This window comes from Protopterus annectens, chromosome 9.part0 (genome assembly GCF_019279795.1).
Source record: "Protopterus annectens isolate FY-2018-M chromosome 9.part0, PAN1.0, whole genome shotgun sequence".
In the NCBI taxonomy this organism is placed as follows: Eukaryota; Metazoa; Chordata; order Ceratodontiformes; family Protopteridae; genus Protopterus; species Protopterus annectens.
The window spans coordinates 938,599,786-938,623,189 of record NC_056743.1 but is presented as its reverse complement, the minus strand read 5'-3'; positions in this window follow the sequence as shown (position 1 = coordinate 938,623,189).

Below are 23,404 nucleotides of genomic sequence, written 5' to 3'. Positions count from 1 at the left end.
GACCAGGGTGACATAGCAAATCTTACAGTTGATAAATTTAGCCCCACCCACTACCCCCTCTGAAATCCCTTCTAGCATATCTTTCCAGCTATCAACAGATAGCATGTCCTGATAGCGCTTGCTAAGGGCACAAACACTGCTTCAGTGGGCCCCAGCAGTATCCCCAGTTGCTTCCTAAATAGCCTGAAACATGACATACGAGGGCCACTAGAGGCACTGTTGAAATACAGCCTCAAAACAGGCTACATACTGAGTGAATGGAGGGCCACAACAGTCATTCCTCTTCACGAGTGGACCATCAGTTGACCCCAGAAACTACAGACCCATCATAGGTTCATAGGCTCATAGGTTGGTATTAGGCTATCGGCCCTAGGGCCTATACAAGCCTAGCCATAACAATTCCCTGGATATTTTGGATGGGGTTGGGAGGGTGGCCTAATGGTTAAGGTGTTTGCCTTACAAACACAAGGTGCAGGGTTCGAGTCTCACAAGGGATAATTGGCTAAGCTTAAAATGGCTCACAAGGGCAGTTAGCTTAGTACTAACCTATGAACCTATGAACCTATTTCTTCCTGCAATATTTACTTCCAGTCTGATAAGTTTAATATGCAAAGCCATGGAAGAAGTTATCAGGGAAATGATTAACAAGGACATTGGCAACCTACAGACACTGGACCCACTCCAGTTTGCCTTTGTCAAGGGAAGGTCTTGTCTACTCAACCTGGTAGACTTCTTTGAGAGGGTCACTAAGGCTATGGATAAGGGAAAAATGGTGCACACGACCTACCTTGATCTGGCTAAGGTATTCAATACAATATCCCATTCAGGTATTGTTGACAAACTCTCATAACTACACATAAATCCCTACATAACTTACTGGATTATTAGCTGGGTCACAGGATCCAAGAAGTCAGGATTGGTAAGACCACTTCCACCAGGAGACTAGTCACCAGTGGAGTACTTCAGGGTGCTGTGTTGGGCCCGCTCCTGTTTGGCATCTATTTCTCAGAAGTTAAGGCTAACGTTGAAGGCCTCTGGCTCACCAAGTTTGCAGATGACTGTGGACTGGGAGCTATCATAGATTTTACCCACGACACAAACATCCTACATGAGCGGACACAAACAAATGGTTCTTGCCAGAGCCACAGATTAGAACTCAGTGTGAAGAAATGCATTATAGTGCCCTTTGGGAAGCCATATACCTAAGCTAATTACTTCATTGATAAAACACCCCTAAGAGTTGATCCAGTAGTTAGGGATTTGAGAAAATATATTGATAGTAATTTGGACTTTGACCAATATGTAGCCAAGATTGCAAGAAAATCATTCTATGTCACCCAGCAAGGGTTATGGCATTCAGGTCCAAGGAAGTAGTAACACTCAACTTAGCCTTTAACAGACCATTCATCAAATACAATGCCCCCTTTGGCATGTACTTAACCAGGCACCTGCAACAGTTGGAACATCCTCATAGGTTTCTCACCAGGAGAAATGACCTTAAGAACCTGTATTATTACTCAGTTTCCTACAGGTTACTGAGAGGTGATCTTTGTCTGGCATATACGGCATCCTGAGACCCAGCTCTGATGGACCTCTTGTACATCCACAAAAGAAACAGTACCAGGAACACTAGATCCAAAAACCTGAAATTTGACTGCAATATACGTAAATAAAACATGCTGGAGAGACCAATATGTGTCTCAGAGGATCCCCTTCTATGGAACAGGCTCCCCAGCCACATGAAGCAGAGTTCATTCCTGACTCTTTTCAAGGGAAACCTTGAAACCTGGATTGGAAATTGGAAATTCAAGCCTGGCTTGACCCCCATGTCTCTGATGGACAGTGGACGACAGTAGCTTAACTAATCCCAAACTAACATACTCCCTGAACAAACATACACACAACCCTTAGCTACCTCATTACTAACATAACCATCCCTATAGGCATCCAAGATACTTGAGGACAAAACTGGGTTGGGTTGCACAGCTAGACTTATAAAGACCCTGGTGGTTGATAGTCTAGTACAAACATATGAACCTATGAACCAGAGCCAGTTCTTAGCACATTTTCTGCCATCCAGCTCTGTACCATTTTCTTTACTACTGGCATGCATTTCTGGCAGTATCTTTGTTGAAACTTGTCCCTCCATAGTTTCATAGCTGTTTAAATTGGGGAAAGTCTTGGACAGTTATCACATCTTGTGCTAAGATAGGCCCTAGAGCTGCAGGGCATAGCACTTTACTGAAAAGAGCTTTTGTTTCTACCTGTGTTATAGATCATTCTCTCTTGTTGTCATGCATGAGCAGATATTACTTTAGTTGAAGTATATTATCTGTGTTATGCATACAAGCAATCCAGTAGTCCCTGCATATCTTCTACACTTGACAAGTTTAGTAACAACACAGTGGCATAAAGCAGAATCCACACTTCTAGTAGATAAAGCATTATTGCATTCCATAGGCATGCTTTTAACTGCAATTTGTTGGCTTGTGTTAACAGTTTTTACAGGTCTAGTATTGATGTGACTGTGCAATACTTGACATACACCTTTTTCTAGAACATTTAAAACAAACCAACTCAGTTTTTCTTATTTTTAGGCAAAACAACTTGCCTAGATATGGCCTGTTATTAGCTCATGGTGTATGCAAGTCTGATCTAGCTTTTGCAAGTTCACTTAACAATAAGGATTATACTAACAATATCTATTCAGAATACTTGAATCACTCTGGAATATTCAGTTTGGAGTGACATTTTAAACTTATGATTGGAGTGACATTTTAAACTTATCTATAGCTAAGACATCTAACATTTGTATTTGTAATATTTATGTAAGGTTCCAGGCATAATTTAAAAATGTGCATTAAATTAGGCACATGTGACCTTACCAGTCTGTCTGCACTGAATGTCCAGTTTTAGAGCTTAAGGGATTGTGCTTCAAGTGAAGTTCCATTCCTTACCAAAATTTCCTATTTCAGTTTCTGGTAGTCATGGACAGCAGTTTTTTTTTTTCAATAATATTTTTTATTGTTTTCTTATATGCCATACAAAATTAAAACAAAATAAAAAAATTAAAAAGAAGCTACCAACTAAAGTAATTAACAAAAACACAAAACATATATACAATATTTACATAAATGCTTCCAAGTAACACATTGAATTATACACCAAAAATATACAAGTGGTTAAGATCAATTCAAGTAATAAACAGTGTTACAGAGTTTTTTAAAGGTGTAAAAATAATTCTTGTTAAATTCAAATATGAGATGTTACGCTAATATAATATTAAATACTTGTTCCCATATTTTTGGATTGTTAATATTTTTATTATGTTGGTTCAAAAGTAATTTGTGAGCTAGTATATGCCTTATTGCTAGTACTCTAAAATTATTCCATGATGTTTTGGATGGGTCTAACCAATTAGTAGCTATGTATAGCTTCATTAATAAAAAGATATTGATTAATACAATACTTTGAGATTTAGGAAGTTCTTTTGGGGGAATATGCAAAATCATAAATTTCCATGACAATGTTGTACTTTGGTAACCCATCTTTTGAAGTTGTATCTTTAGTGAGTTCCAAAGTCTGTATATGCATTTGCAACTCCAGAACATATGAAGAAGATCAGCAGATTGATCCTTGCAGTATGGACAAACTGGAGAATTTTTGGAATTAAATTTATGCAGGCTAAGGCGTGTATAATACGCATTATTCCATATCATCAACTGGGTATACATCAGTTTTTGAAGAGAAATAGATTTTGTAGTCAAATCAATTACTTTTATCATATGACTGTCTTCTATCTCTGGCATTTTCTCTTTCCAATATTTTGACACAAGAATTTTATCTTGGAATTTAAGCTCCTTTATTAGATTATTTGCTGCTGTTATAAATTTAATATCTTGTTGGAGAGCAGACAGCAGTTTTTTCTAAGTTCATTTTCAGCAAATCACTCATTAAGTGCAATGATAGATTTATGACTCTCTCAGCTTGGGGGCCAGTGCTGAGAAGCCACATACCTTTCAAAATTCACCAGGTAGGCTTTGTTAGATTTCTCAAAGTGTCACTGTTTTTTGGAATTCCTGGTGAGATTAAAGTCTGGTTCACTGGTGAAGATTTTATCTTGCAGGATAAGAGGGTGTTAACCAGTTGCTGCACATCTTCTCTACAAGACTGTTGTCAGAATCATTAAAACTGTGTTAGAATTTTAATAAGGCCTTGGTTATTTTTCTCATTTTCACAGAATTTAGCAACTGAAATTCATCACACAAAAGACTTTGGCTTTACCAACAGAATACTATAAGAAGACCCCTTTTCACTACCACAAACTCTTCTAGAACACATCCCTATATTGGCACAAGGATTTTACCAGTTCATCACTATCTGAAAATGTTCTTGCAACACAGACCCTGTCATTTTGTAGTGTGGGATTTACTCCAGATGCAGTTAAGAAGTCAAATAGTAAAGGGGGCATGGCCAGGATGAGCTGTGAGTAGCAGCACTGTCTCTCAGCTCTGCCTTATCAAAACTTTTAATGACAGGAAATTTTGATTATAGCTATCTAAATAACACATTTGTTATATATTTGGATTCACCTAATAGTCTATTTAGATAGTATCTTAATATTTTTTAATTTTTTTTATTTTTTCCTGACAAAATATAAGAGATAAACTTCTGGCTCCAGACTTCAGTATGAGCTTTACAAAAGCTTCTCAACAGGATACAACATTAAAAAAAGGAGCTCCAATCTTTACTATCCACCATCCAAGAATTATCAACAAAAATAGACCTGAAGCTAGATAACTTTAAAGAAAAATGTTCACAACAAATGGAGACTACATCAAGATCTCAAACAGCAGAAGGAACAAATTACAGGTATAGAAACATCATTAAATGACATGGACTGTAGAATTAAAGAAAATTAAGACAATTTAGAATTTCTTTTAAAACAAAACTCCCTTCTTCAAACAAAAATTGATGATCTAGAGAACAGATCATGAAGAAACAACATCAAGATCTTCAGGCTACCGGACACTATTGAAGAAAATAACATGGAGAAATTTTTAACCTCATGGTTACTTGAGATTTTAGTACTTCCTGAAGCCCTTTCCTTTGGTATTGAAAGGGCTCACAGATCCTTGGCTCCATCTAAAAATAGTAAAAGTAATTGTACAAAATCTGGAATAGTCAAATGTTTATCTTCACATGATAAAGAAATTGTATGAAAGTCAATATGGTCCAATTCACCGATTAAATTCAAAGATAACATCATACACTTTGATAATGACTATTCTTCTTTTATAATTGCCAAAAGGAAACTATTTTTGCTACTGCCTAAAGAACTTAAAAAAGCACAAATAAAAACACATTTGCTTTTCCCAGTAAGGCTAAAAATCTTCCTTCAGGATGGTCCAAAAGTATTTGAAGAATTAGATACAGCTTATCGAAACAAATAAAATATTGGAAAAAATAGATGAAATTGTTTGGGCTACCTCTAGTCTTAAAAGATTTGCAGAAAATGGATCCTGGAAAATGCTTGAACACTAAAAGAAACTAAAAAAAGTGACTTGAGTTGGAATATATTATCTTTGTTTTTCACACATACATAATTCTTTTTTTTATGACCCAGAAGATTAGTGAGATGAAAATGGTTCAACAGGTGAGTGCTGATGTTACTTTTTGTTAATGTTTCTGTTTTGTATTAGTTAATAATTAGTCTACATTATTTATTAATTTTATTGTTAACACCTTGCTGTATTTCATACACTTATTAATAATATTTAGTTTATTCTTTCTTTATAAATTTCTGAATATAAGGTATAATTCATTCTCTATAAGAGCAAGGTTTGAGAATATACTGTCTAGCTATTGATAGTTTGTTTGTTGTCCTTTGTTGCTTATTCTACTGTTAACTTTGGCATTAATGCTTAAATAATATAAAGCTTTTAGTCACGATAAACATATTTATCGATTTAGTTATCTACTTAATGTACTTGTTATATTTTTTGGGATAAATAGATTTCATTCATACTGATTTAAAGTTTGCTTTTGTCCCAGTCTGCTTGCCCTGTTCTTTTGGTTTGTTGCACAGCTTTCTTGTCTCAAGGCTTTGTGTGGCAGTGAGGAGTTCATGGTGGTTTGGTGGGCGATATATTGCTTTGGTTATTAAATAATATATTCTGCTCTTGTTGTTTGTTGTTTTCTTTCTGTTAGTTTCTGTATGGAATGGTTGTGGTATTAGTCATATGATTTTTCTTTTAATTATGGGTTTTCTGTAAGGGAATTATGTGTTGATGCCACCAGTTTGTGTATTGTTTTGAAGGTTCACTTATTTTGTTTTATTTTTTGGTTGGTGGCTTGGCAGTGAGTCAGGCTTGAGTAATATTTTCACCTAAAGTTTTTGTTAGAGCTCCATATGTCTTTGGGTTGTCTCGTGCACGATACAAGGTGCCCTAAATCTTTAATTACTGTTAAAACAGCTTACTGTTTCCCGCTGGAACTCCTAGAACTTTTTTTTAAGGGCAGAGGCTTGGCGATGTGTTTCTTCCGTATCTAGGGGTCTTCTCGTTGCCTTGTGACATCATCAGCAGCTCGAGAAAGTTATGGAAAGTTACGGTTCTTATGCATTTCTTCATTTAACTATCATGGGAGTGGAATAAGCTGTTACTGGAGCAGCAAGAAGAAATAATTGACTGTAAGAAATCTCAAAAGTCAATTTTTGTTGTTTACTTTTACCGAAATATGTTTGAAGCTGATAAATAGCTTTATTATTAGTAGTAACTTTTAAATTAAACCAGACAAAGCACGGACTAGGTCACACTCATGTTGGTAATTGTGCTTTGAAAGAAAAAATATGTATTGCCTGATTCCCGTTGTTCTTTTAACTTTTAGGTATTACTTTTTAGTATGCTGAAAATTGCATTCTTATGAACAATTACTGATTAGTATACTGTATACTGTATAGTGTCCATTTAGTACACTGTATACAGTCCATTCAGTTTATGTTTGTGCTACATTTTAACCTTTGCTGTGCTTTACTGAGACAACAAATCCCATGATAATATCATAGCTTATGCATTCCAGTTGAAGCAATGCTTACTTGATTAAAGATAATTTGGCCCTGTGATTGTTTGATTAAAGAACACCACCATTTGCTCTAGAGTATCCGCAGTATGCCCTTGAAGGAGCTGGGTGAGTAATGACCCCATGTTATTTGTAACGTTTATAAGTTTCTTGTACTGGGTCAGCTCAAAATCAGGTGATCTTGCAAGGGTAAGCTGCAAGTTAAAGATAGTCAACTCATGTTCTGATGACAAGAAGGAGGGCAGCACCAAATGAGAGGTAATCACACCTAGGCAGAATGACAAATTCCAGTACATTGTCTTCAGAGAAGGTTCCTGTGTTTTACATTAAAGTACAACTGTACAACAAAAAGCAACCCTACACTGCACTGATTCTACCCCATCTAGGCCTCTAAATAATTGAGACCCCAGAAGAAATGATATGCACACTTTGGGAGACATTATTAGTCCAACCAGGTCTCCATTATGAAGGAAAGATTGTTATCACAAAACCAGTGCAAAACAATCTCATATGTTATAAACAGACTCCACTTTCATATACAGTACCATATGTTTGCAATAAGTTTCATATATGATGCCAGCAGTGGACAGGTCATACTGACTAATCAGACTAGACAATAGGCTTTCTGATTGTAAGTCACGTGGAGGCAAAGAAGGTTTCAATCATCTCGTGAAATCATCATGGGAAAGATACAAGTAGCCTTACCAGGAACTCGGCATCCTTGCTCAGAGACTGGATTTGAAGCCAACAGACAAGATGCCAGCAGAGATGTTATACTAGATATTAGGACAACCTTGTCAGAGAGCAGGTTACTTGAATGTCACAAGCAGAATTCTGTTACAGAATCTACATTTCCTGTTTTGAGTTGCACATAAGTGGTAAAGCAAACAAACAAAGCTACAAACTTTCATAAAAAGAATAAAGCCACAGGTATATAGGTTCATTGGTCAATACTAGTCTGTTGATTCAGAGAACCATTGGTAGCCTAAACCCAGTACCCCAAATCATAGGTAGCCATTCAGTTATATCCATATAATTCCCAACTATGCATGTTTTTTCTATAGTCATATTATATAGAAGAAAAATGGTTGTGCTATGCTGGAGAAATAATTATTTTATTTCATTTACAGTATTCTGTTGACACTAAATGTAAGTAGTATTAGGGTTTTATATGTATATTTTTTTAAGTATATTTTTTATAGGTTTTCTAGGTCAGCTGTTCTATAAGTTAGTTTATAGTCACATTACAAAGTAACTATATATTCTGATCTATATTCCTAATGCAGTCTTTAACTTCATACTATTTGATCTCAACGATCACTCACATATGAGCTTAGTATATGATAGAAAGTGCTCTTATAAATGATATCCTTCTGATTAAGACTTTTTTAGCTAAAGAAAAGCAACCTTATCATATATAAATATATTTACTGTTATAATTTAAGCACTGTTTTGAGTACTTTCCTGTCAAAAGGAGCAATGGTTTACTTTTGTTTATTTCTATACCATCAACAATATATTGTGGTTCTTAAGAAATATAGATTTATGAGAAAGATGGAGAAGAAAAGGGAAATGTTAAATTTAATGGTAAAAGAACACAATAAGTAAACCAGTATAATGGAGTTTGGTTACAATAGTTGAATGGAATTATTAGGGCAGCAAAAACAAGTCAGACATCTGGAACTCAAAGTTATAGCACATCCATATTAGATACATTTAGAAATGTATCTTTTACAATCTTATACTTCATGCAAACATTCTATCAAGAGCTATAGTTATTTGAAGTTTGATGTCCCAAAATGTTGCTGATTATTTTAGTGTCTAGGAAGACTTACTCTTACGCTTATTATTGTTGTGTTTATGATTTTCTTTTTAATTTATGGATATTAATGATAGTATACAAATATGATTTAACTGCTCTTAGTACAGCATAGATGGTTTCCAAATACTTAGCATAGTAAATAGCTTTATATTAATATATAGTGCTGAAAAACAGTTCATTTGACTATTGGAATCTATATAGTAATGTCCTGTGTTATTAACCGTTATAATTTAATACTAATTAACAAGTTAATAGTTTTATAAATATTTAATTTAAGTTTATTTATGTACATAGAAGAGGTAATTTCACTTAAAAGCTATACTTTTAATTATGAATCAGTTTATAATTAGGCAGTTCCTGATTGAAATGTGCTGCTAGCTAGAATGTTAATTTGAGTGATTGATGTCACTCAAAGTAGTAGTTTATAACTCCAGAAGGGTTTTGAGTGTTTTTTTAATAGATTCTGTTACAATTCTTTGATAACAATGTTTTTGATGTTCACTAAAATTTGCATAGCTGAAAGCTATTTAAACATATCTCTTGTTATACTTCTTTATACTTCATGTACAATAAACAGTTGCATTCCTTACATCTATCTATTATTTTCATATAGACAAAAAGTTAATAAAAGCCACAGTCAACATGCATTTTTAGATAAAGAAATTACATCATGATTTCTTTACATTGTATTTCACTTAACACTAATGGTCTAAATAATCCTAATAAGAGAAGATCTTTAAATAAATATCTCAAATTACAAAACTCGCAATTAATATTTCTTCAAGAAACTCATTTGATATCAGATGATATTTCTAAATTAGGCTCTAAATCTTTTTCTATTCTGGTTAGCTCTGAACATTCTCAAAAAAGAGGCATTGCAATACTATGGAATAATAAACTACCTACGCCTAAAATAATAGAAACATACCAAGATAACAAAGGTATGGTAGCTTCAGTTATTATAGAGTTTAACAACACATTATTCACTTTATTCAATATATACTGGATTCCTGGCTTTGGGTTTAATTCAGCACAGCAACATATAGAACACATTACACATTTTTCTAAAGGTAATATCATATTAGCTGGTGACTTTAACTGTATTTTTGATAACAAAGATTCTACCTCTATTGGTAAAAGAAGGATCTCGACTACGGCCAGGCTACTGAAAAAATTTCTGAATCTTTTTTGTTAAAGGACATTAACAACTATGCAGACTCTAAATCACTTGTCTATACATTTTATTCACATAGACATAACTCATATTCAAGGATAGACAGAGTTTTTATTTCCAATAATTTAGCAGTTTCCTTAATTAATGCAAATGTGATTACATGTCGCCTTTCTGATCATAATTCCATAACCTTTGATATATATATTCATTAAATTTCTAATGTTCAGATAAAAAGGATCCCTGCATATATCACTAAATTAAATTATTTTAATGCCTTCATTTCTACAGAAGTTCATAATTTTATAGAACTTAACACTATTAATGATACAGCTGAAATTTTCATTTGGGATGCAATAAAGTCCTATTTATATGGTAGAATAATTGACTAGTACAAAAAGAAAATAATTTCATGGGATAAAGAACTAAAAGAGATACAATCTAATCTTGATATACTGAATCTTGATCTTTCAAAAAACAAAGGAGACAAAGCTAAAATAAAAGAAAAAAATTCTTTAAATAAGAAGTATCTTGAGATATTAAATCATAAAACTATGATTTGTTTAGAGAAATTTAAATGTATTACTTTCTCAACAAATCCTAGGTCCATGAATATTCTAGCCAATAAAACTAAAAGGTTAAATAAATTAAATCACATCAATAAATTTTATTCAGCACAAAAAAAGAAAATGGTCGCTGGTTTACATAATATATTAAACAAATTTAGAGAATTTGTTCAAACTAAATCAGTCCTCTGAGTTAATAAACCCTAAAAAAGATATTCAGGCATTTATTAATAAAAATTCAACAAAAAATTTACAGAAGAGCAGGTTAGACTACTAGATAGCCAAATTACTTTAAAGATATTCAATTGCAAATCAATAAACTTAAACAAAACAAAGCTCTGGGCAATGATGGCATTATACCAGAAATATACAAAATTTTACCTATTAAAGCTCTCACAATGTTACATTTCATTTCCAACATAGTACAAGATAAAAATATTATCCCACCATCATGGAAATATACCTTTATTACTCCTATTCTAAAACCTGACAGAGAACCCACTAAATGTAATGCATATAGACCTATTTCCTTATTAAATACAGACTACAAAATATTTATGTCTATATATGCAAATAGGCTTAAAAACTTTCTTCCTAAATTAGTGGAAGTAGACCAAACAGACTTTATAATAAACAGAACTTCTTATGACAACATTAAGAGAATAATAACCTTAATTGAACCAGTAAAGAACCCAAAAAATAATCTAACTATAGTTAGTTTAGCTATAAATTGTGCTTTTGATACAATTAATTGGGAATATTTATTTATTCTTTTGGGAGAACTTAATTTTTCAAAAAAATTTTATAAATCGTATTACTCAATTATACAGCGGTTGTTAAGCATATATTAAAATAGGACCTAATATCTCTCAGTTCATACCAATTGTAAAAATCACTAAACAAGGCTGCCCATTATCTCCACTTTTATTTACTTTAATTATGGAACCCTGGGCAAATTTGATAAGGGACAACAGTAACATTAAAGGATATGAAGTGGGTTTTAATGAAACATCAAAAATACAAATGTTTGCAGACGATATATTAATTACATTGGGTGGCAAGACTCCATCTTTACAAGACTTATTCAATGACATGGATGATTTTCAAAAAAAACTCAGGCCTTAAATTCAATCATCTAAAACACAAATCCTTTTAGTTGGCCCAAAAAAAATTAATATACAAGATCATTTTAAAAAATATATAGCTCAATCCCAACAAATAATATATTTAGGTATAGTTATTACTAACAACATAAAATATACTTTAAAATTGAATTTCAATAAATGTATTGCAAACATAGACAATTTAATAAATAGATGGTCAAAAATAAGATTCTCGGTGGATGAGAAATTGTCAGTTATAAAGATGGTATTACTTCCTAAAATCTTATATATAATTCAGTCTATATCTATACTCCCTTCATATTCAATAATTAAAAAGTTTAATATAATGATTAAAAATTATTTTGGCATCCAATTAAACCTAGAATTGCATTATCATACCATATGTATATTTGGGAAAATGGAGGTATTGTACTACCTAATCTAGAACTTTACTCAATCTCTACAGTAATTAAATCAATATCTTACCTTATGGACAGTAAGTATTCAGCAAAATGGAAAGAGTATATTCTAATTTTATCTCAAAATCCAAAAAGTAATAATGATACCTATATGTTAAATTTAATAAACAACTGATTTATCTGGAGATTGAAATATTTTTTCTCTTACTATCATACCCAGACATTTAAATATAACTACATTACTCTAATCTTAAAATCCTTTAATAATGTTATCCTTAGATTTAAAATATATGAAAGTTGGATATTCCTTATTTACCCCATAGCCTTTACACAAGGGATCATTTTTACTACAGATTACCATAAAATGCCACTATTCAGACAAACGCATCTGATAGTTTGGCATCAAATGATGAACAGTCATGAGTTAAATTCAGTTAATACTCTTATAGAAGAGGATAATCTTGATTTGACACTATGGCTAGATTTGTAAGAAGCTAGGAACTACATCAAGGATAAATTTGATCTAATCCCCACTTCATCTAAGACTCCAGTCCCTAAACTTATACATAATTTAATGGTTTTCACTCAGCAGAACAATTCAATGAAAATTAGTCTTTCACATATATATAGAACAATAAAGTTAGATTTGGATATATATACACAGATAATTATTAGAAAATTGTCTCTATCACTAATAACTGTAATCCTACAGACAAAGATAAATTAAATATTCTTCAAGCAACTGGTAAAACTACATCACCACTCAAATGGAGAATATTTACCTGGAGATTTCTAAATAGATCGTTTCTTACCCCATACAATATTAATAAGATAACTAATGCTGGAGATGTAAAAAGGATATAAACGCATACTGGACACATATATTTTATGATTGCTTATTCTTATAGAAATTTTGGGAACACATTAATAAATTCCTACAGGCAATCTTTACTGATAATTTTTCACTCACCAGATCATTAGTGTTATTTAACACCCCAATTCCAAATTGTGTAAAACGGAGTAAATATTCAGTTCTGTTCTATCCATTGCCAGGAAAGAAATCACAAAAAATTGGAAAGCTTCACATATCCCCTCTTTTCAAAATTTTAAAGATCTTTCTCAAGGATGTATCTAAACTAGAATTGTTGACAATTAAATCTAGATTTTCAAGGAATACAACAATATACAAGCATTGGAAGAGTATTAATGAATTATTAGTAAAACAATAAGTTGAATGTAAAATCAAACCTTATTTTTAGCTTAACAGCATTATCTGATGCTTAAGCCATGGTGATGCTGCGGTAGTGTTGTTGCCTCACAGCAAGAGGTTCTTCTGTTCGATTCTCGGCTGGACTGCCTTCTGTGTGGAGTCTGCATGTCCCCCCTGTGGGTGAGTGGCATTCGAAAGACATGCGTGAATGGGCGTGCCTTCGCTGAAGGTTGGGCATCGGGCTGGCAAATCGGCACCATAAAAAAATCTACTGCCAATCATTAGCGGACCGGAGTTCCACTGTGGCGACCCCTAACTGGGAAAAGCCGAAAAGACAAACAACAACAGTATTATCCAATGCTTGTGCATTGAACATCTTTGTATATAGTTTATGTTATATTTGTTCTTTATATCATTGTTCTCTTGTTTTATATCTAATGTACTTTAAAATCTATTCAATTATTCTTATAACAGTTGTTTAATTCAGCAATGATCTGAATAAAATTTTATTAAAAAAAAAAAGAAGTCAGGTAGTAATGCTCCACAGGCAGAGGTGCATGGGTTGTGGCAAATTTTCAGGCACAGCATGTCTAAGTAGCTTTTAAGAAGTCACAAATTATATAAACAAAACTGTTTTCTTCTGCCTGTATTCTGTACCAGTTTATTATCTTTCTAGTGCTTTCAGAAGTACATTAATCCTTCAAAGCCAACTTCATAGTTTCGCAATTGAGGATTATTTACAAAGAGAAGAGACATTGGAGAATAAGAAAAAGAGAGAAACCGACTAATAAGCAGAAGACAGAAGTCAATCTTTTATTTGCTGTTATAATCTTCACAGACAGTTCTGCAAGTGCAGTGTCACAAAATGTACAATGTTTCTTTTTTTCCAAAGCTGACCCATAAAAACTGAGCACTCAAACAGTTCAGTCTTTTCCTTCAAGAACTCATTTTCCAGAATTGTCCATTGTAGTACAGTCCAACACCAGCTGATTAAACTCCTTATGGTCCTAAACCTCAGTCACCTCCCATTCCAGTGCTACCCTGGAGCTCAGAATTTACCATTTTTTTCCCTGTCAGATTCAGATTAATATAATACTGTACCCCTACTCGATTTTTAAATTTTTGCTCCAGTTTCATATACTTCTTTGATATGTATGATGGGTGATATGCTATATTGATCCAGCAGCACCCTTTTCTCTACTTTAAACCAAGGCATGTTCCCCATTTTTTGCCTCTGCTTTCTCCTTTACCACCTTCAAGTGCTGCCATTTTGCTGAATTTGCATTTGATGTCCTACTACATGTAAATTACTGCTGTCCCTCCATCTCTCCTGAACAAGCTGTCACCTCCATTTCTCATCTCTTTTTCTTGTCATTGGCTCATGTTTCTTTAATATCGATGGTGTCCATACTCTCATCCTGAATCACTGCTTGTAGCACCTATATCTTCCTACTCAGACTTCTTGCAGTGCATGGCAGTACTACCAATTAATTTTTACCCATTTGTTCCCTTGCTGTTTTCTGTTTTCTCTGTTTATTTTCCCTTCTTTACTTCTTAAATAACCACCCAACTCTTCTGCTTCTGTTACATTTTCATTTTTCTTTTCAGGTTAAAGATGCTATGACTGGGATATACTTTTCCATCTCAGCTTTGAACACTGCTGTCACTTCTGGTTTAAGTTCTCTTGACACAGAAAATTGACTCTGCTAGGTCTCTCCAAGAACTCTTACCATTCACCAGCCTTCTGCACTGCTGTAGCCAGTCACTGCATTCCCAGTCACTGCACTCCCTAATTCCTTCCTTCCTTCCTTCCATGGCTTCTAAAATGTTGTCAACAAATTCTTATCCTTATATCTCTTAGCCACCTCCCAGGCCCTGCATGTTACCACCTCACCTGTCTACTGTGACAGGTCATTGATACGTACTTGCAGCAGAGGATTTGTCTACCCCTTACTAATGACCTTACTCACCTCATCCTTTGTCTTCTAACCCTGAAATCCATTTCATTGCAGTCTGGTTTCTCTTGACTAATTTCCCAAGACTCATAATCTTGTTGGTGACGAAGTCTTCAGTAGTCTGTTTTTAAGAGAGTATCCATATCATAGAAGGCTTTTAGTTGTTTGTTTACTTTAGTCTGTATATTATTGATTGAGTGAATGAAAGTGTAGGATCTAAGTGGCTACCTAGTATTTAAGGGTAAAAAGGGTTCTACTTTCATAGTGAATTGTGTGGTAGTATTAGGAATATGTAACAACCTTCAGACACTCTAAAAAAGTGACTTTGGTGTTGATGAAGTTAGTATATCTTTTAAGCAAATCTGGTGTATGCTTGTGTAACATCACCACATAGTTTAATGTCAGTGCAGTCAGGAATACAGTCACATCTAAGAATGACTGTCATCTCCAGAGAGGATTCTAGAGATGGCAGGCAGATCTCCATGTTAAGGTATCTAGTCGACATTGGGGCTGTGCCTTTTTGTCTTGAATTTTTTTTATACTTTGCATTTGTCTGTGATGAGCAGATATTTAACTGCTTCACTTTTGTCAGGATTGCCTTCATTTCTAAATTGCTGCACTTCCTTTTTTGCCTCTGCAGCAACAGATGCATTCCCCCAACCCCCTTAGCAGCCATGTTTCCTCCACTGGCTGGACAGCAAAAGTCTGTCACAGAAAGGGCTTTATACATAATGTTTAAACATGGACAGAGAAAGGGGCAGTGGAGTAAGAATGCCATGCTCGCTACCCAGTTCCTGAAAGTGGTACGAGTGGTTTTCATACATTTAACCACAAAGATGAATTAGTTAATACTGTTGCAAAGATAGTAAAGGAAAGTTTGGACTATCATGTTAGTTTGCAGTTCAACAAGAACAACACAGCTGGTGTGAGACAAGAGGGTTGTTACGTCTTACATCACCACGCAAACGACGATAAATCTAACAGTGGTACTAATGAACATGCTATTACAAACAAGCGAGCATGTTCCACTGAGGCAAACGTTTGGAATTACGTGTGTAAGCAGAATGGCAATCTGTTTTTCTTTTTTCTGAGGTCACTTTTCCTTTCTAGAGGTTATAGCTTAGAATGGTTAAAAAAGATAGAAAGTGAAGTCATGTTGTTAAGAAGGGGAGTGGCTTCACCTATTTTGCACTCCACTGATATAATGGTAGGTCCAGTTATTGACAATACATCAGGTGCACTGGAAACTGGGGCTTTTAAGTACACGAGTGCCTTTCCTATACCTATAGTCAATGAAATGTGGTACATTAAACACATTATAGAGAATAACTGGAAAATAATACTTGGAAACAATGAGTTAGTGGTGACAATAGGATTGACACCCAGATTCACATATAAAAGAGTAACTAATATTAAGTTAATGGTAGAATCAGGAAACAACAAGATTAACAGTTGCACTAGAATAGGATGTAATAAGAACGGTACTTATGCTTGCAGAAATTGCAAACAATGTAGTTTTATTAGTAACTCTTCTTTTGGAACTCTCAGTCACTCAAACAAAACTTTTTGGGCAAAAAACTATTACAATTGCAATGGTGAATATGTTGTTTGCATTGCAACCTGCATGTCATGTGATAGTTATTACACTGGAAAGACCATAACAAGTTTGAAACGTAGGATATATGAACACAATCTGGCCATTAAAAAGAAAGATAAAACAAATTCACTGGCTAGACATGCACTCATATGTCATGATTTTAAAAAGTTTCAGTTTTTTGTCTTAGAAATGGTGGACAAGGTTTTATTTGAAGGTGATCTCAACAACACATTAGAATGTAAGGAAGCATTTTGGCAGTTATTTTTAGGTGCAGATAGTGCACCTGGATTAAATGAATCTATAAATTTAAAATGCTTTTTAGTAAATAGATGAATATGTTTCATATATTCTTTTATAACAAGAATTTTATTCAAATAAAAAGTATATTTTACAATTACTGATACAAAAATGTGTTTATTTAATTGTTAATTGTTTGATGTCATTTCCTGTCTGTTATTAGATTAAGATATAAAAGGAAGTTAGGGTAGGGTCATTTGTAAATGTTTTCTGAAGAAGTTCACAGAATTAAAAATGGATAAAAGCGCTAATATACTGTTCCAGTGTGGTCTTTGGATTTGCTTCACAGGACTGGTTTTGTTTGTGTTTCTTGGTTTGGAATCATAAATACTCTATGTTAATGAATTACCTATTCCTGGTACAATCCAAAAGTGACTAATTCCCACCATTTAGTCCCTGACATCCCAACAATATGGTCAATGTAATGGCACTACCGGTATATCTTTCAAGAACTGTTTCATCCTGCAGTATACCAAAAGAAACACAGTAGGAGGTCATTCATCAACTGTGTACAACAGCTGTAGAACAACAATTTTAAGTCTACAATATTGTTTACTGTTGTCCACTGTGTAAGAATGGGACACTAAGGAGAGCACAGTGAATATGTCTGTATGCAGCATTTACCCATACTACTCCCCCAACATGCCATAATTGTTAGTGGAGGAATAGGGGCTTTCCCCATATGATGCTTGCAGTTATATTGCTGACATACTGGGGAGTTTCTCCCCATGCCAGAACATCCCATTCACATCAAAGGGGCAATAACACTACATTTATTGTATACATTGTCATCCTATACCAGTGCGTATATTCTGAGTCTAGCGACATCAGGAATTTAGACTTGAACAAACACTTCTATGATTCCTCATTAGCCTCTGTGATGTGAGGAATTGTGGAGATATTTTATGGAACTGGGCATAGACTGAATAGTGTAAGGGTATATGCTACCCAGAGTATAAATCATCTTGGAATTTGGTAGTAGGTTATTAGTGCTAGCAAACATAAACATGCCTTTCTTCTTTCCTTAATGTCTGGATGACTCAGGAATCCCCCTATTCAGACAAATATTCCCTTCTAATTTCCTTGTGATTAGTAATATTTCACAAGTAGAAATAGTTTGTCTCTCTAAATTACTATAGGATTTCTACCTGTAGGTGCAGTAGTCCTCCTTTAGTCAATATTTATTTCTCTGGTCTGTATGTTTTTTGCCACATTCTTTATCTTGAGGTAGTATACAGTTTCCAGGCTGTTGGAAAGCTTTTCCTGTTCACGTTTATAATCCAGTGGGGTTGCCTTGAGAAGCATACCTGGTCTCTTCATGATATTAATCCTTTAAAGCCTCTTTAAGCATTTGACTGTTTCTTGCTTCTATATTTACAGGTTTTTCCTCTTTAATTCATTTCTTCAATTATAATATACTGCCTTCTGGGTTATCTATAAAAATGAAAGCAGTGAGAACCACAGCTAAGTGCCTATACATGGTTAATAATATATAAATAAATCATGATTTCTCCATGTATACATTGGGACTGTCTCCAAGAGAAAAAAAGTCATACTTTTGAATAATAAAATCCTCATTTCCTGAGGCTTCTGTCACTATTGGCAGTTCCATGTTATTATTATTGCAGGGGCACAATATAGGCAAAGTAGCAACCTAGTGGGACACATGAAGATTAAAAAAGGAAAATGTGTAGAAGATGTTGAAGCTGTACATATAATCATGTAACTAAATGGTGCAGCACAGTAACTTTTTCATAATAATATGTCATGACCCTCAGCAAATACACAATATACTTAACCACAAATTGCAGGCCTAGTCAACCATTCTATCTTATTAGATTGTCCACTCAAATCTCTCAGACACTTACACTTGGCTTTAATTCGATCTATGACTATGTACGCAGATAACCTTCATCCTTGTTTTCTAAAAACTCATTGCCCATAAGCAGGCCACTGATACCCATAATAAATCTTTCCCTTATCACTACCAATAGACAAAGGTAAACTAATTGATGCAGTTTTTTGTTTACCTAAAAAGGCATCTGATGCTTTAAATAACTTACTTTGCATAAATCAACTGCATTTATTTGGTATATTCATGACATCCTGTCAGAAGACAACAAACTATCTAAAGAACAGAATCTTTATACAGTCAAAAATCCACAAGGTAACCACTGTAGAAGTACACAGAGTTCCTGAAGTCTAGGCCCTTCGACATTTACTGTTCACACAGTTTATTCATTTCCTTTCTCCAGTGTAAAACAATTATTTTATATTCAGATTATCTGGTTTTCTTTAAAAATACTTTTCTACTCTCCAGCATATATTTTCATGACAAAGATGTTTAAAAAATCTGCACATTTATATCAACAATCTTCCATCAACTACTCTGGCAAAATACACTAGGAAGCTTGTGAATGTAAAAATAGATGTGTTCCAGTGTGTCATAACATTATGAGAAGAGATAAATGTTGTGTCTTTCGGCTTTTCCCGGTTAGGGGTTGCCACAGCAGAACTCTGGTCCGCTAATGATTGGCAGTAGATTTTTACATGCTGGCTTGCCGGGCCTAACGCACAACCTTCAACGAAGGACCGCCCATTCACGCATGTCGCCACACAGAAGACGCTCTAACTGAGAATCGAACGGGCAACGTCTAACTGTGAAGCGACAATGCTACCGCAGCACCACCACTGCGTTAATCTAGGCTGAGATGCCACATATAAACTGCAGCCACAATTTAGAGTTTTAGTGAATTAAGGGACTGGATTAAGGAAAAGATTCCATCTGAGAGAGGCATATTGGCATTTATGCCACCAGTCACAAAAGGAGATACTGCCAGCCCAGCTAGCTGGAATTTTGTAAATAATTATATGTCATTTGTGAATATTATTTTTATTTATTTTTATTTTACATTTGTTGACCGGGCTAGTCCAACTGGATATATGTCCATTTTCAGTGGAGGCCCGGGGAGAAAAGCTCCACACTTCAGAATAGAATCACAATAACATAAGTACTTTACTAAGATTTAGCAAATTATACTAGTATAAACTGCGGTGGTGGTGCTGCAGTAGCGTTGTCACCTCACAATAAGACGTTGCCCTGTTCGATTCTCAGCTAGAGCATCTTCTGTGTGGAGACATGCGTGAATGGGCATACCTTTGTTGAAGGTTGTGCATCAGGGCTGGCAACACGGCACGTAAAAATCTACTGCCAATCATTAGCGGACCGGAGTTCCGCTGTGGCAACCCCTAACCGGAAAAATCCGAAAGACACAATACTAGTATATTACATTTTAGCTTAAGAGTAAGGAAAAATTTTCCAAGCTACATAATACATATGGATATACATACAACAAAATATAAGGTAAGTGAAATTGAGCACTATTTGAACTTTAAAAAGGTTATACAAACAATAATGTTAGTGAAAAAAATGTATATGATTTATATAAAAGTGTGACAGAAGGAGATACTGCCAGCCCAGTTGTCTGGAATTTTATAAGTGGTAGTGTGTCATTTGTGAATGTCAACATGCTTCATGTAAGATGCTTGTGTTACAGATGCATTAGAACTGTATGTCATATTGTACAGACGTGTGCTGAAGAGATATTTTGTAAAGTACTGAGCAGAAATGTATAAACACTATTGTAACTGTTTCGATGTCTATATTTTACCAATGGAAACTGCAACACAAGAAGTTAACTTCAAAAAAATAGTTGAGACTGAAGTATTTTATGGCTAGGCCATAAAAAGAGAAGTTATCTTTCAGTTTCAGTGCAACAGAAAACATAATGTCTAGAATTAGAAGTTTTTTGTATTGTCTTGGAAGTGTTTATTGTTTTATGACTTCCAGGATCTGCCTTAGATCTAAGAAGGGCCCTTGTTTATGTGTTTTCACAAGTAGATGCTAAATGCTACCAGCTGCAAGCTATCCCAGCAGTAATATTTGAAATATTAATTTAAGAACTCTCTGAGAGAAAGACTGAGCATTTTGTATTTGTCTTTGACCTGACAAGATCATCCACTCACCACATCTGCCTTGTTGCTCTGCAAGTAAGTTAACTAAGGTATAGTAATTTCTCTTAGATACAGTCAGGAATATAGTGACGTATAGCTTAGATGTTTTCTTTATTTATTTGAGACTGTCCTGTAATGTTGTTTTAAATATTTCTTGTGATTTTCAACTCTGATGCAACTGTGATTATTTACTAAGTATTTTCTTGTTCTTTTATTATTTATTATTCAATATATTTAAACCTTTCATTATGATATTTGTGACACATATTTACGTTCTGAGAGTACTTGCATATTTATTTGGTGACACTGTGGGCCACTCCTAATAACGTTGCTCTTGGTCAAACTACCATTTGGATTAATAGTAACATTACACAGTAAGATTGAACACCCTTTGTTAAGGGCCTTAAAGTAGCTGACAAGGACATGGCTGGTGGCAATAATAACTACCTTATAGTCTGGTCAGAAGGAGGCATAGCTAGTGAACCTGTGCCAGCCTTTCCCAGGCGTGTGTGTATAAATTAGAGCTCAAAGTGTGTGTGTGTGTGTGTGTGTGTGTGTGTGTGTGTGTGTGTGTGTGTGTGTGTGTGTGTGTATGTGTGTGTGCGAGCTACTTGGGCAGGGACACGAAGCACTGCTTGGACAGAGAGGGTGCTGGAGGTCTTGGCTTGGCTATTCAGCTGAGATCTCCAGCCAATATCTGTGCCAGTGGGGAGCCTTATTGGGGATCTGAAGAAAAAGGGAGAAACCAGCCCCAGACTGACTGTGGTCTCTGTGTGCTCTTAAGAGAAATTGCACTTTACTGTGTGTGTACTTGTCATCCTCCCAATGTACGTACCCCACTGGTGCTAGTGGTGAGGATTGAGGCTCCTTGATTACTGGGCCAGTGCTGAGGCGTCACACCATCATTGGGAAACATATGCATTCATTTTCATTTTCATTAGGGCTCTGCTTTAATCTAAATGTATTTTGTTTACTTACATACTTACTTAGTCTTTGTTAACTTTATAGGCAGACACTGATTTCGCAGAATATTCCTGATTTTGTCACATATTTTTTACTTGGTCTCTGATTTTCTGGTAAAGAACTGAGGATTGCAGAGAAGTCAATAATGCCTGGCATTAGAGTTTCTGACTCTTATTGTTTATAAAATGCACACTGATGCAAAGCCTGTTTTATTGATGTTTTAAACTGAATTAGAGTAATATTTAAACATTATCTCTGATTTTCTGCCCCCCCCCACATTACTCTTGGCTTAGTCTAGAATTCTTCAGCAAAGCAGTTGAGAAATATATAGCAGGGAACCATACCTCTTAACTGTTTCTGGTTTTGCAGAATGTATCTGATGGTGATTCACTGATTTTTCTGGTAAATTGCTAAGGATCACATGGAAGTTAATAATGACAGATTTTGAGTTTCATAGTTCTCATTCTTTAGAAAATGCATTTTCACAAAAAAAAAACGTGTTGCTGTATTAACTTTTTAAGTGAATTAGAATAATAGTTAACAAACGTGTTAACTTGGTTTTGTCCTCCTTCTCATTACTTTTGGCCATGTCCAGAAAAGAATGTGAGATGTATGCAGTGACCCCCACATTGTGGTAAATGTTACTAAGAAAAAACTTATATCCTGCTGGAGGCAGTGTCTACTGTTTCCACTGCCCAGAGTTTTAATTGGCTTCATGCATGTAGTCAAATATAAAGTACATGTACCTGCAAAGGAAAAAATGTTCCACAACTCTAAAATTCACAACATATGACTAATGACTACAGATTGCCATGAAAGCGCTGTAATCAGTTGCCCTTAGTCTCTAGTCATATTAGGTGTCTAGAGATTGCCAAATGAGAAAGCACTGTGATCAGTTGCTAAGGGCAACTGTTCACAAGTGCTTAGACTGTATAGTAATATGACATACTTTAACTGCCCTTGTCCTATTACCAGAATTAGAGAAAAAATATCTTGTTTAAAGCTTTGGATTTTTTTTTACCACAACACTCACTGGGGAACTGTATTTTACAGTTGGAGTACATGCCCCAGTGTACCCCAGTGTGGCGTTGCCTATGTTTTTGGGATCTGGTAGGTTATTACTCTATATCATAAATAAATGGGGTACTTCTTTAAAGTGTCTTTTCACTCCTACTTTTTCCTTCTCTGCTGCTATGACCTGCTAATG